The following is an 11,700-nucleotide window of genomic DNA, read 5'->3' on the forward strand; positions in this document are numbered from 1 at the left end:
TCTCGGAGAGCTCCCAAACCCACGCCCCTCAGAAGGAGCTCGGTGATTCAGCACATCCTCTGCCTGGTGTTTAAACCAGGGTGAGATGAACTACCCTCTGAGATGCTGATTTCTTGCTCCAGACGATGGAGGGAGACAAGTTGCTGGACTTCAAACAGATGTAAAACGTTTAGCTGGCTACAGAAACGACAAGACGCTCATTATTTAAGTAGATCAAGCAAACCAAAGTTATTCAGCTTAAAATGGGGCGAGGGAGGACTTGTCAGAGCTGATCTGAAGCTTTTTCGCGTCCCGTGCTCTGGCAGGGCCGGCGAGCAGAGGAATTCTCTTTTGCGAGTGCTTTTTTAAGAGCACACACTCTGACGGGCCGAGACGTGAGATCAAACCGACAGAAAACTGGAAGCCACCAGCAAACTTTCCCAAACGCATGTTGTGATTCATTTGAAGTACATACTCTTGCTGTCACAGAAAGACAGAACCAAGAATGCTAATAAACTAAAAGCAATGTAAATACAGAGCAATGCAGTCAAAACAATGAAAACCCAGCATTTGTGCTGATTTTAAGCAACACACAAAGGCAACAACCCTGCACTCAGAAACACGCCGAGGGAGAGCTTTGCAAGCGGTTGATAACCCCGGCGTAGGGGTGGTTTGTTTTCGCAGGCTGCGTAGAAGCAGGCTTCCCAGCCCGAAACAAACAGCGCAGTTTTCAGGACCAAAACACCTTCTCTGGATTCCTCAGTCTGAAAACCCAAGCCCGGTATCTCGCCGTGCCACGTGCACAGGCAGAAAAGGACACAGGAGGGGTCCGGACATCACGCACGGCGAGTCTAGCCCGAATAACATCATTTTTGCTCGCAAAAACAAGTGGTGGCGTGTCCTGTCTCCCGGCCCTGAGCGCCCGTCTGAAACCAGCCCCCCCCCTGCAAGCTGCCCCGGGGGGGTGCCCGGCCCTGCCCCGGGGTGGGATGGAGCCCGGCACCTCCCGGGGTGGCTGAGCGGGAGGTTTGGCTGTGGCTGGAGGTGTACCCCCACGACCTGGCTCTGGAAGGGGCTGTCATCCCTTCTGCCTGCTCGGGGTGGGGGGCAGCCCCCCCCCCTCCATCTCTCAGCCCTGTGCTCCCAGCATCACTCAAGGGCAGCGGCTTCTCCCTCCCCGGGGCCTCGCACCTAGCAGCGGTAACCCAAATCGGGTGGGATCCAGCGAGGTGCAGCAACCTTGGGGGGTGCGCGGGGATCTGCCCCGGTGCCCTCCGCCTCCCCACGCCAGGAAGATTTCTCTGGGGCCGTGCCAGGCTTACGTAAAGCCCAGCGAGCTGCAATAACAACAAGGCTGTTTGGCTGGCTGAGGCCGAGCCGCTGCCAACGTCCCGTCCCCTTACACGCTGCGCGGGCTTCGGGCATCTCGCGGGGACCCGGCTCAGGAGAGGAGTCGCCGCTGGCACCCACCCGGCGTTTCGGGAAAGAGCTCTGAGCTTTGGGAAGAGTCCTGGGTTGCAGATGAGAAGGGCTTTAAGCGGGGAACGGTCACGCCGGGCCAGACCCCAGCGGTGCCCGTGGTGCCGGCTCAGAGCGGGACCGCTGCGGGATGCCCGGGGATGGATAGCCAACATAATGAGAGTGCGAGGAAGAGTGCAGAGGAAGGCTGGCTCAGGTGGGCTGGAGACTTTGCTTTGCTAAGAGAGGGACGGCGAAGGCACGTGGGGCCCCTCCTGCATCCCGGACTGGCATTTGCTGGTCACTGGTGGCTGGAAAGGTGTGAGGAGCCCTCCTTTGCTCTCCTGAGACCTTACAAACTCCTGCCACTGATGAGACAAGTGAGATCACCTCTAGCTGCAGGAGACCATCATCCTGGTCACAGTGCTGCTCCCTTATGAGGTGGAGAGCAACGAGGGGACAGGGTTGAAGAGAAATGAAGGAGGGTTGGCATTTGGGGCAGTGCCATACAAATGGGATGTCACTGGTTGCTCCTTACAGCCAAGCCCATCCCAGTTACCTCTGGGGAAGCAGAGGTCCCACCAGTGGGATCTCTTTGATCTCCCAGGAGATAGTGGGGAGAGCAGCTGTAAGAGGGAAGCCCACCCTGACCCACCATCACTGGGGAAGTGTGGAGGAGGAGGAGACTGAAGCCTCTTCCCCTAAAACCCAGCAGTGAAACGCACCGTGCTGCTCGCGGAGCTGAGGATTTTAATCCTATTTCTCAAATCGTTTTGTTCGTTGTCACAACCACTTGAGATTTCAGCTCCTTTCCCAGAGTTTTCTCAACCAAACGCTCGCCCTGGCAGTCTGGATCTGGCCCTGGATGACTTTTATGAGGGACCTTCTGGAGGAAAGCGTGTTGGATGGGTGCTGCTGGGGATGGGATGGGCCCTGGTGATGGAGAGATCAAACCTTCTGCTCACGGGAGCGTCTGAGCGCTGGATGCTCTTCAGAGAAGAGGGAAATCCCGGGAAGAATGGGAGTGCAACGGGCCCTGGAGAGCCCTCGTGAAGGAGGAAAGCTCAGGTGGTGGTTCCACAGGGCAGAAGTCCTCTTCTCCTTCCCCACAGGTGCCCAAGGAAGTCCCCTGGGGAAGCAGCCAGCCCAGGGGCTGAGCTGAAATCAGCCCTTCCCCAAAGCTGGGACCATTGCTCAGGCTCTCTTTTGAGTTTTCCTACAAGGACTCTCTTTCCCGAGAGCTGAGCGTGCCTGGGCTGCCAGAGGACACAGGACCTCTAGCTCTCTGGAGCTGCACGTGGCGTGGGCAACCGTTGGGAGCAGGACCTTGGGGCAAAGGAGGAGAGAAACCAGTGTCACAGGAGATATCCTCTGGGCACCAGCATCTCCGGGTCCGGGGCCAGAAAGCATCATCTCTTCTAGGATCATCCAGTCGTTGGCCATGGTTTGGCCTTTGGGACCGCCATGTCCTCACAGCTGCTGGGAAGGCTGGAAGGCTGGAGCTGCTTAATAAAATCCCCGTTTTCTTCTTCCCAGCCGAGGGCTGCCTCGTTGCTCTCTCTGCCTGCACCAGACAGACCACCCACTGCCTTGCATCCAGCTTTGGAGGCTGTGTCCCAGGACCACGGCCACAGGCAGAGCTGGATCCAGCCCCTTCCCATGGCCAGCTCAGTAATCCAGATGGCTCATCCACGGGATGCCGTGACCCAGATCACGTCCCTCCTCCCACTCTGGCTACGGGAGAGCCCTTGCTGGGAATGCAGCAGCTTCTGGCCACCGTGGCTCCTGCCATCCGGCGCTGGCATCAGCCGACACCGGGAATTTAACTGCGCACGGGGATGAAGGGCAAAGCCCCACTTCATCTCTCTTCCAACCCATCTGAAACTAGGCATCGCTCCACGCAGTTGGCAGCGGTTCATCCTCACTCAGGCGGCCAAAGATTGCACTAAAAAGCCTGGGAAAGAGCAGAGAGAAGGGGACGGTTGTTGGGCTGGGAAGAGAGGGACTCCTCGCCTCTTGCAGGCACCCGGGGAAAGTCACGCTCCAGCCAAAAATTGGGCACGGGCTCCTGCGGTACCCAGGACGCTCCCGGCATTTGCATTTTGAGCAGCAAAAGGGCAAGAGGCATCACAGGTGAGTTACAGGCACCCGGGGACATATGGAATTGAAATACAGAAGCGATTTGTCCTGCTGAGGCTGGGAGTCATAGTCTGCCAAGAGGATCCATAACCATGGTTTTTTTTTTTTTTTTTCCTTTAAAAAAAGGGGGGGAAATGAAGAAGAGAGGGATTATTCAAGGATGAAGCGTGAATCATAGGGTACGACTGGAGGTTGCTTTCCAGGAGGCCAGAGGAGCAAAGCACTGAGTTAAAATGCAAGCAGTGATGCCTGGCAAAATGGGATGGAGATGCGCTCATCTCTGTGGCTTCGCTCCAGGTCTGTGGGCCGTGCAGCTCTGAGCAAAGCCAAGGTCGCCTGGAGGTGGCACGGGCTCAGCAGCTCCCACTCGGGAATGTCTCGAGGGGACTTGCTTTTCCAAGAGTCTTTTTGCTCTTTCTGCTGTCTGGATTTGAGCAGCTGAAGATGAAGGTGGTCGTGGTTTCCCAAAACATCCTGCCTGCACCGGAGCTGGGAGCTGGAGAACTCGAGGGAGCATTTTCGGACCAAAAGTAGGTATCTGCCGATCGCAGGCTGTGATGCAGATGCCCGAAGGTAGGTGTCTTTCGCCATGCCCTCCGGTCTCATCTGCTAGCCCACAAAACCACGGCTCTGCCACGAATCTCTCGCTATCTCACCCAGCCCAGCGGGATGTCTTGGGCACCCTCCCAGGTCCCGCGGGCACCCCAAGTGGATCTGGCCACCCACGTTTGGGTGACCGACTTGAGTACGTAACGTCGCGAGAGGTTGTTCACACCCCCCCTTCTGCTCAAAAGGCATTTCCAAAATGCAGCTCGTCTTGGTTCATTCAAAGCACAGCAAGCTTATCCCGTTGCACCCAGGAACTCCTGCTTTTCTTCAGGGATTCCCAATGGGTGGGAGGGTGAGCAGCTTCGGTGCAGCTGTGTGAAGCTGGGTGTGGAGGCTGCTACGCTGAGGAGTTGCCAAGCTCCAGGCGTGGCTTGTCAGCCTGGACTTTCCCGGGAAATACATTAATGAGGAGCACCAGGCACTGGGATGGGTGCGCTGGGTCCGTCCCCGTGGGACTTCTCCAAGCAAACCCAACCCAGAGGGGAGTGGAGCGAGCGGTGGGTTGGGAGGACAGTCCCTTGCACCAGGGCTGCGTCTGCAAGGTCACTCGGAAGCTGGGTGCTGGTGTAACTGGTTTCGTGGACCTACACGCAACGCCAAGAAGACCAGGCTGGGTCTCCCAGAGGCTGCGTCGCCCGCTGTAACACCACTGGTGTAAGATGGTGGGGGGTAGCCCAAGCACGGACCCAAGCCCAGAGCAAATGCCACGTGTCCCTGAGCAAGGAGGGGACAGGCAGAGGGCAGGGACAAGGCTCCGTCGATGCTCGGCTCAACTTCTGTTGACTTGTGAGTTGCTGTTGGGTCTCAACTCATCAGCAGCCCACGGGGCTCGGGCTTCTGCTTCCAAGGGGGGTAAGTGGTCTGTGGAGTAAGAGAGGATGTAAAATTGGGATCTCCTGCCCACAGGTAAAACCTTCTGCTTGTCCTGAGCACTCCCTGACGTATCCTCGTTAACCTGCTCTTAAAAACCTCCCTTCACTGACCTTGGATGGTCCAGACCAGCAGTTTGCTCTTCTTTCTAGAAAGATTTTCGTTAACTTTCACCTCCCTTGCTGCGTTTCAAGCCTGGGTTTTTCTGCTGGCCACCAGGCCACCGGGGACAGCACAGCCCCTTCTTATTTGCAGGCATATTTTTTGCATTTGAAAACCCGGGTCAGGTCTTTTTGGTCTCTTCTCTACTCTCTGGCAAGTCCCATTCCTCCCGACTGCTGTTGCAGGTCATGTTTTCTGGACCGCTGGAAGCGATCGGAGCAAAGGCAGCGGTGAACTGGTGTGGGACCTCCGACCGTCTGCCCTGGCCCTGGCAGTGAGCGCAGGCGAAGAAAAGCCATGAAGCCGCCCGAGCTCTCGGTTGCCGCACCAAGAGTTGTTTGAAGCAAGAACAGAAAAACACCGGGGAGCCGGAGAGAGGCATGAGAGCCACAAGCACCTGATACGGCAGCAGAGGAATGAAATCAGAGAAAATCCAATTTCCCCCGGTGAGCAAAAATAAACCCTGACAAGCGAGGGGGAGGAAGGGAACAGCGCGTTCCTGAAACCACTGCTTCCCCGGGCCAGGCAAGGAGCACAACCCAGGCTGCCAGGCACCAACAGCCGCACGTTCTGCCCTTCCCAGGGCTGTGGTCCCAGCCCAGCTCGTTACCCGAGGCCCTGCACGGTGCCCGTGGTTACAAACCCCTCTGAGACCAGCAGAGAGGAGCCCAGAGGGGCCGGGGATGGGCTGCGCCGGTGCTAACGAGCCCTGATGGGCTCAGGCTCCGTCCCAGCCTCGGGAGGGTGGTGAGGATCTCAGCAGGGACCGGGGCAGCTTTTGCACCTCAGCCAAAATCAGGGTGTTGGCTGCAGGGATGCTGTTTGGCTGGGGGGGTGTGGGGGATTCCTGGCTGAGACCCTTCCAGCCAATCCTTGGGGGCCCCCCCTTTGTGCAGATGGACATACAGAGGAATCTCTGCTGGGGGGATGAGCCTGGCGAGGCTCAAGAGGCAGATGCTGGGCTCTGTCCCCCCACCCATCTCACCGTCCCTCCTTCCCCTTGATAAAGCTGCCTTACCAAGGCGCTTCCCCCCCTGGAAGAAGGACCGTGGGCCCATCACTCATCTCGGAGGGACTCGGAGGGGCCGCAGTCAGCCCTGTGACAGCACTGGGAGGGGGGGGGGGGCAGGAGGGGAGGGGGGGTGCAGGGAGGCGATCCGCACGGCCGTGGCCAGACCCCAGCCCAGAATTAACAGGGTTCCAGCACGACGGGCGGCACGGCGCCTTCCCACGCGGTGGGTGGGAGATGGGGGGGGACCGACCGTTCTCCTGCCCGCCCTCCCCGAATATTTCACTGCCGGCTTTGCCAATCTGCCTTTTCCTAGCACGCCCCCAACGCGCTGTAATTTTGTGTTTTCCTCTCTACACAAATAACCGCACAAAGGCGGCTCCCAGCAGGTAGCCAGCATCCCACCCCTCTGCCGTGGGTTCCTCCCTCGCTGCTGGCAGTGCCTCGGTCCTGCGTGGCTCCCGCTGCGAGAGGTGCCTGTCTCTCTCAGGAGAGTTTTGGTGTCTGGGGACCAGGGAACGAGCTTTCTTGAAAACAAGCTTTTGCCCCTCAGAGCCTGGAGGTTTCGTCTCCCTTTCCGTTGATCCTTGCAGACAAAATACCTGTTCGTGCAGGCGATGCATCTCCTGGATCCACGTGAGCATCTGCGCTGGGTCCTGGGCAGGGAGAGCGGTCTTGGGAGGGGTTGCAGACGAGGAAGGGACCAAGTGACACCAGCGTCTGTGAGAGCTTTGTGCTCCTTTTCTCTGGTTTTGGAGTCCTGCAGGCATATGATGCTTTGAAGAGATTTTACTTCTTAACTATTTTCTTTTTTTTCTTTTTTTTTTTTTTTTTCAGAGCAGGCTTCTGCTTCACAGAAAACCTTGCAAATGAGCGTGGAAAAGCCACATTCTGGCTCATCTCCTCCCGGATCTGAGGCCACAAGAGACTTTGCCACCCTCCTGACCTCGCTCTGTCCCCTTCACCTCAACTCCTCAAGGCAGGTCTGGACCCCACAGGGTCCCCCCATGGGCAGGACACCCCCTCCCCAGCTTCGGTGATTCTCCCCTCCCAGCACCAGCAGCTGCCACAGCAGTTTCTTCATCTTTTCCCCACAACAACATCCTCCGTCCACTCCGTTATCCGTGGGGCTCTGCCCCTGGTGCCACGAGCTGCCCTCGCCGTGCCCCGCTTCTGCCGGCGGATTGTCACGTTGCAGGCAGCCCCCACCACTCTGCATCCAGCAGATGAGGGCTAGGAGGGATGAAAAGACAGACACGGCCCCCCCTCATCCTCCAGCTGCTCCCCGTGACTTCTCCAGAACCACTTTTGGGGCTCAAGCAAGACATTTGAAGGACAGAAGCTGCCTCGGATGCCCAGGACCAGGCTGTGCTTTGGCTGGCAGGAGGAGCATCCCCACCAGGATGATGCCCAAGGTCGATTTTGCCGGTCGGACACGGATGAAAGCCCCGAGCCCCTCCGCTTCCCTCCTCTGATACAGGCTGGCGTTGCACCAACGGACTCGAACTCCAACTTAATTGCCCTCCCTTTCTTTCTTTATTGTTTCGACGAAAAGGGATCTGAAGAATAAACTCCCAACAGCTATTTTAAGGGGAACAACCTAATGCACAAAAAAGCCCACGTTTCTGCCAAAATGGCATCGCGACGCGGCGACGCGCTTGGCTTCTCCTGAAACGGAGCCCCATGTCCAATTTAGGTGAAAATATTTGCCATCAGAGGCAGATACCACAGGGTTCTCCCAGACCCATCTCCTTGGATAGTCACCCTCGCAGGACACGATGGCTCTTGCCTCGTGCCCCGTCCCCGTGGGGCAGGGAGGGGAGGTTTGAGGCCAGGCTGGTGGCCCCACGCCCCGTCACGGCCCCCTTGGTGCGTTCCACCTGGACGGATGGGGTGGATGGCAGCTCTGGATGAGTTGAGGTGGTGCTTTTTTGTGGGGAGGGGACCGGCTTCTGGCCCCTCCGTGACGCCCCAGCGCCGCGCAGACGCAGGCAGCGCAGACGCGGGGGGGCGTGCTCTCCTTCACCTTGAGAACACGACAGCTGAGGGGAGCCATCAAATATTGATGTTTTCCATTTACGAGGCCCTCGGAGCCGGGCTGCGGTCAGCAGAGGGGGAGGCTGATGCTCTCCATCTCCTCCAGAGTCGTGCCGACGATCGATGACGGCGCTGGGAAGAAGAACGGGAACCTCCCTGGTGCCCTTGTCCCCGTCCCGTCGGCTGCGGGCTGGAGGTGACATCGGTCCTTGCTCTTGCCACTTCGCCTGGTGAAACCAGTGATTTTCTGCACCCTCCTCAGCATGTCCCAGCTTGCCATCGTGCTTTCCCAGCACCTGGGGAGAAGCAAAACCAACCAGCAGCCCCAAGCTGCCGAGACCGGCTCCCCTTCCGCGGCAGCACAAGGTCCCTGCGGACGGTTTTCCATCGGGGCTGAAGGACGTGGGGAACGGCACCATCAAGAGCACAGGCTCGGCAGGAGATGCTGCAAAATACCAGGGACATTTGGCACTGGCAGAGGGCTTTGCTATCGCTGCGGCACGCTGAGGGCCACGGGTGGGCTTGGCCATTTTCGGGGAACGGAATGGGTTTGGCTGGCGTCAGGGTTTCTTTTCACTTGCACTGGATTTTTTTAATCATTTCCAAGCACCTGCTGAGGGCTGCTGTGAAGGACAGGATCCCAAATCCTTGTTTTTAGCGTCTCTGCAGGAAGGGCACAGGGTGGAAGCTTGCATCGGCTCTCAGTCCCAAGGAGCTCTCAGGATTCTGCTTGAGGGTCCCTGGGCTTGGTGCCTACAAGCCCAGCGCCCTTGGCTGGGGCTACACCGTGAACGAAGGACACCAGAAAGTCCTCCTGGAGCACGGTCCTCTCCTGAACATTTTCCAGTGTCCCCTGCCACCACCCACCACCAACACAGTCCCCAGTGTCCCAGCTGGCCCCGTGGCACACAGGGTGCACCCAGCCCACAGCTCCCACCCCCCCGCCCCTCCGTCCCCGGGAGGGACGAGCGTGGCACGAGCACCCTGGGCAACACCACCGCAAGCCTGCAGAGCAAAGCTGCTAAAAATACCCTCCACGCCTCGGAGCGGTGACAGCTAAAGCCTCCTCCCCCTGATTTACAGCATCTCCAGCTGCAGCGTTGGCTCCCCGGGGCATTGTGGCCGCACTGATCCCTGCGGCATCGTGGAGGTGGTTGACTTTCAGGGTGACTTTCCCCATCGAGAGCAGGCGAGAAGCCTGCGTGACGTGGCCTCTCCTCCGGGATAGGAGCCGACATCCAACCATCCGACACAACCCCACCACAAGCCACCCAGAGAAGCTTGGAGGGGCCACGGGATGGGAAGGAGGTGACAGGGAGGTGGCAAGCCAGAGCCTGGGCAGGAGCTGCCTTAGAGCCAGATGTCCTCAGGGGACACCAGTTTGGTTTTGGAAGGGAGAAGAGGTTCCCTACACCCCTGTGTGTGCACAGCTGGTTGGGGAGCAGCACCCAGAGCCTGAGATTTGGCCTCTTGTAGCCGACAGCAACTTAACCCGGAATTTTGCAGCAGCGTGAGCCGAGCTTTGCACGTGAGGGTGCCGAAAGCCCAGTCCTGGGGTCAGAAACCAGTGTGAGCTGGTGGCTCAAGTTCCTGCCTGGCCGGTCCTCCCCATCCAGCGCTGCCAGCACTGGGACATCGGGAGCATTTGCAGCTGAAACCCTGACCTCTTTGGGACACCTACCCCTGACAGGTCCCTTGGGGTTGGAGCCCCGCACCCCTCGGCACCCCTAACCTTTCCCCAGCCCCCCCTGCAGATTGGGGACAGGCCAGGATGTCCCCACATGTGGAGCACGGGCAGATCCCGCCATCCGAGGTGGCTCATCCTCTGTGGCAGCTTTCGGGGTCCTGTGTTTTGGGGGAGGCACCATCACCAAGGGGAGCACAGGGATATGAAGGAGCCTTGAGCCGCGCGTCCTTCTCTGCTTGAACCCCCCTCCCCGATCCCAAAAGTCCGAGGGGATGACACGCTGAGTGTCGTGGTTTAACTCCTGCTGCTCCCCTCGAGCTGGGAGAGCCCAGCTCAGCCTCACTTACAGAAATGGTAAATTCGACCTGGACTTACCCCGTTTGAATAACTGGCTTCCCCTGCGAGGAGTGGGGAGACTGGAAGATCCCCAGACCCGCAGACATTTGTCAGAGGGCTTTGCCGTGTGGGAGGCGATGCTGTCATCCCCAGCCCGTGCAATCCCAAGTGGCTCCATTCAGAAATCATCGGTGATGCAAAAAAAAAAAAAAAAAAAAAAAAAAAAGATGGAAAAGCATCTGAAATGGAGGAAACGCCAGAATCCCGGTTGCCCAGACAACGAGTTTGGACCCCCTTGTCCGCACGCCTGATGACTCAATCCTTAATGACACGACCGAGGACCGTTTCTGCCTGCAGGAACCCCAGCTCACCCGGGGAGCAGCAGCGTTCGCGGCCGACGCCTGAGCAGGCACAGCCCACGTCTTGCCCCCTCCGGGCCCACCAAGGGTGGCTCCCTGTTGAAGGCAAAGGACGGCTTTTTGCCCCATGACCAAAGGAGCATCACGCTGGGATCGGGGCCAGCTAAGTCCTGGGGACACTGGGGACACGGGACCAGAGGCTCCGACTCCTGCAAGGACGCCCAAGGAAGGGAATCCAAGAGGCAGCAGCAGTTACAAGGCTGCATCACCCACATCTTGGAGAGGTTTGGCCTTTTCCTCTGGTTTCCAGCACTGCGAGAAAGTCACCAGCAACACCCACTTGTGACTTCTATTTAAAATCCCGTCATGCAATGCTTTTTGGTTTGTTTTGCTTTGGTTTGTTTTGTTTTGGGTCTTTTACGCTTGCCATCTGCCAGCATCCATTCTTCCCAAACCCCACTCCCACGGGGGGGTTTGGATTGGGGACTAAAAACGCTGGGCAGGGAATAAATAATTCATTGGGCAAAGCTGCCGAATGCGGCATCCAGAGCTCATGGCGTGGTAGGTATTTAACAGTCCCGCTGCGGCACAGAGGCCAAATAACATTTCTGGCCCCGGCATCTGCCAGGGCTGGGAGCACGATGTACCTGGTGCCTCTGGTGCTGCATCACAGCACGCCCAGCCTCTCCGTCCTGAAGATTAGGATTCCTGGCACGGAAAAGAGAGGGAGATTTGGGCTTTAAATACGAAAAGCTGGCGGGGTTGGGATGGCGATGGACGGGAGCTTTAAGGGGGGCCGGGAGGGAGGCAGAGCTGGTGGCACGGGGGACGCAGCCCTCCAGGGACTGTGGTGGACCAGCCAAGGTATCCTCGGCCGAACCGCTCCACTCCACCCACGGCCGAGTCCCCGTCCCCTCGGCGGGGACCCGGGGATGGTGTTGGAGGCTCAGCTGGGGAGGAGGTGATGCCCCCCCCCCCCCCCCTCCCTCCCCTCGCAAGGCAGGGTGGGTTCGGAGGGGCTGCCAGAGCGTCCCGGTGTGACCTCCGGCAGCACG

The 11,700-nt window shown here is 58.6% G+C and overlaps 1 long non-coding RNA gene across 2 annotated transcripts; it reads left to right on the forward strand.

The window, feature by feature from the left end:
* Positions 1–1,101: 1,101 nt before the first annotated feature.
* Positions 1,102–11,172, forward strand: LOC116962587. Of its 2 annotated transcripts, XR_006166413.1 has the most exons (4): positions 1,102–3,570; positions 3,703–3,873; positions 4,015–5,663; positions 7,064–11,172. It is a non-coding gene; the product is annotated as an uncharacterized LOC116962587 (long non-coding RNA). The 2 variants fall into 2 exon arrangements; XR_004407660.2 differs by having other exon boundaries at positions 3,703–5,663.
* The last annotated feature ends 528 nt before the right edge of the window (positions 11,173–11,700 follow it).

The sequence above is a fragment of the Tyto alba genome, unplaced genomic scaffold (genome assembly GCF_018691265.1).
Source record: "Tyto alba isolate M040663 unplaced genomic scaffold, T.alba_DEE_v4.0 Super-Scaffold_40, whole genome shotgun sequence".
Classification (NCBI taxonomy): Eukaryota; Metazoa; Chordata; class Aves; order Strigiformes; family Tytonidae; genus Tyto; species Tyto alba.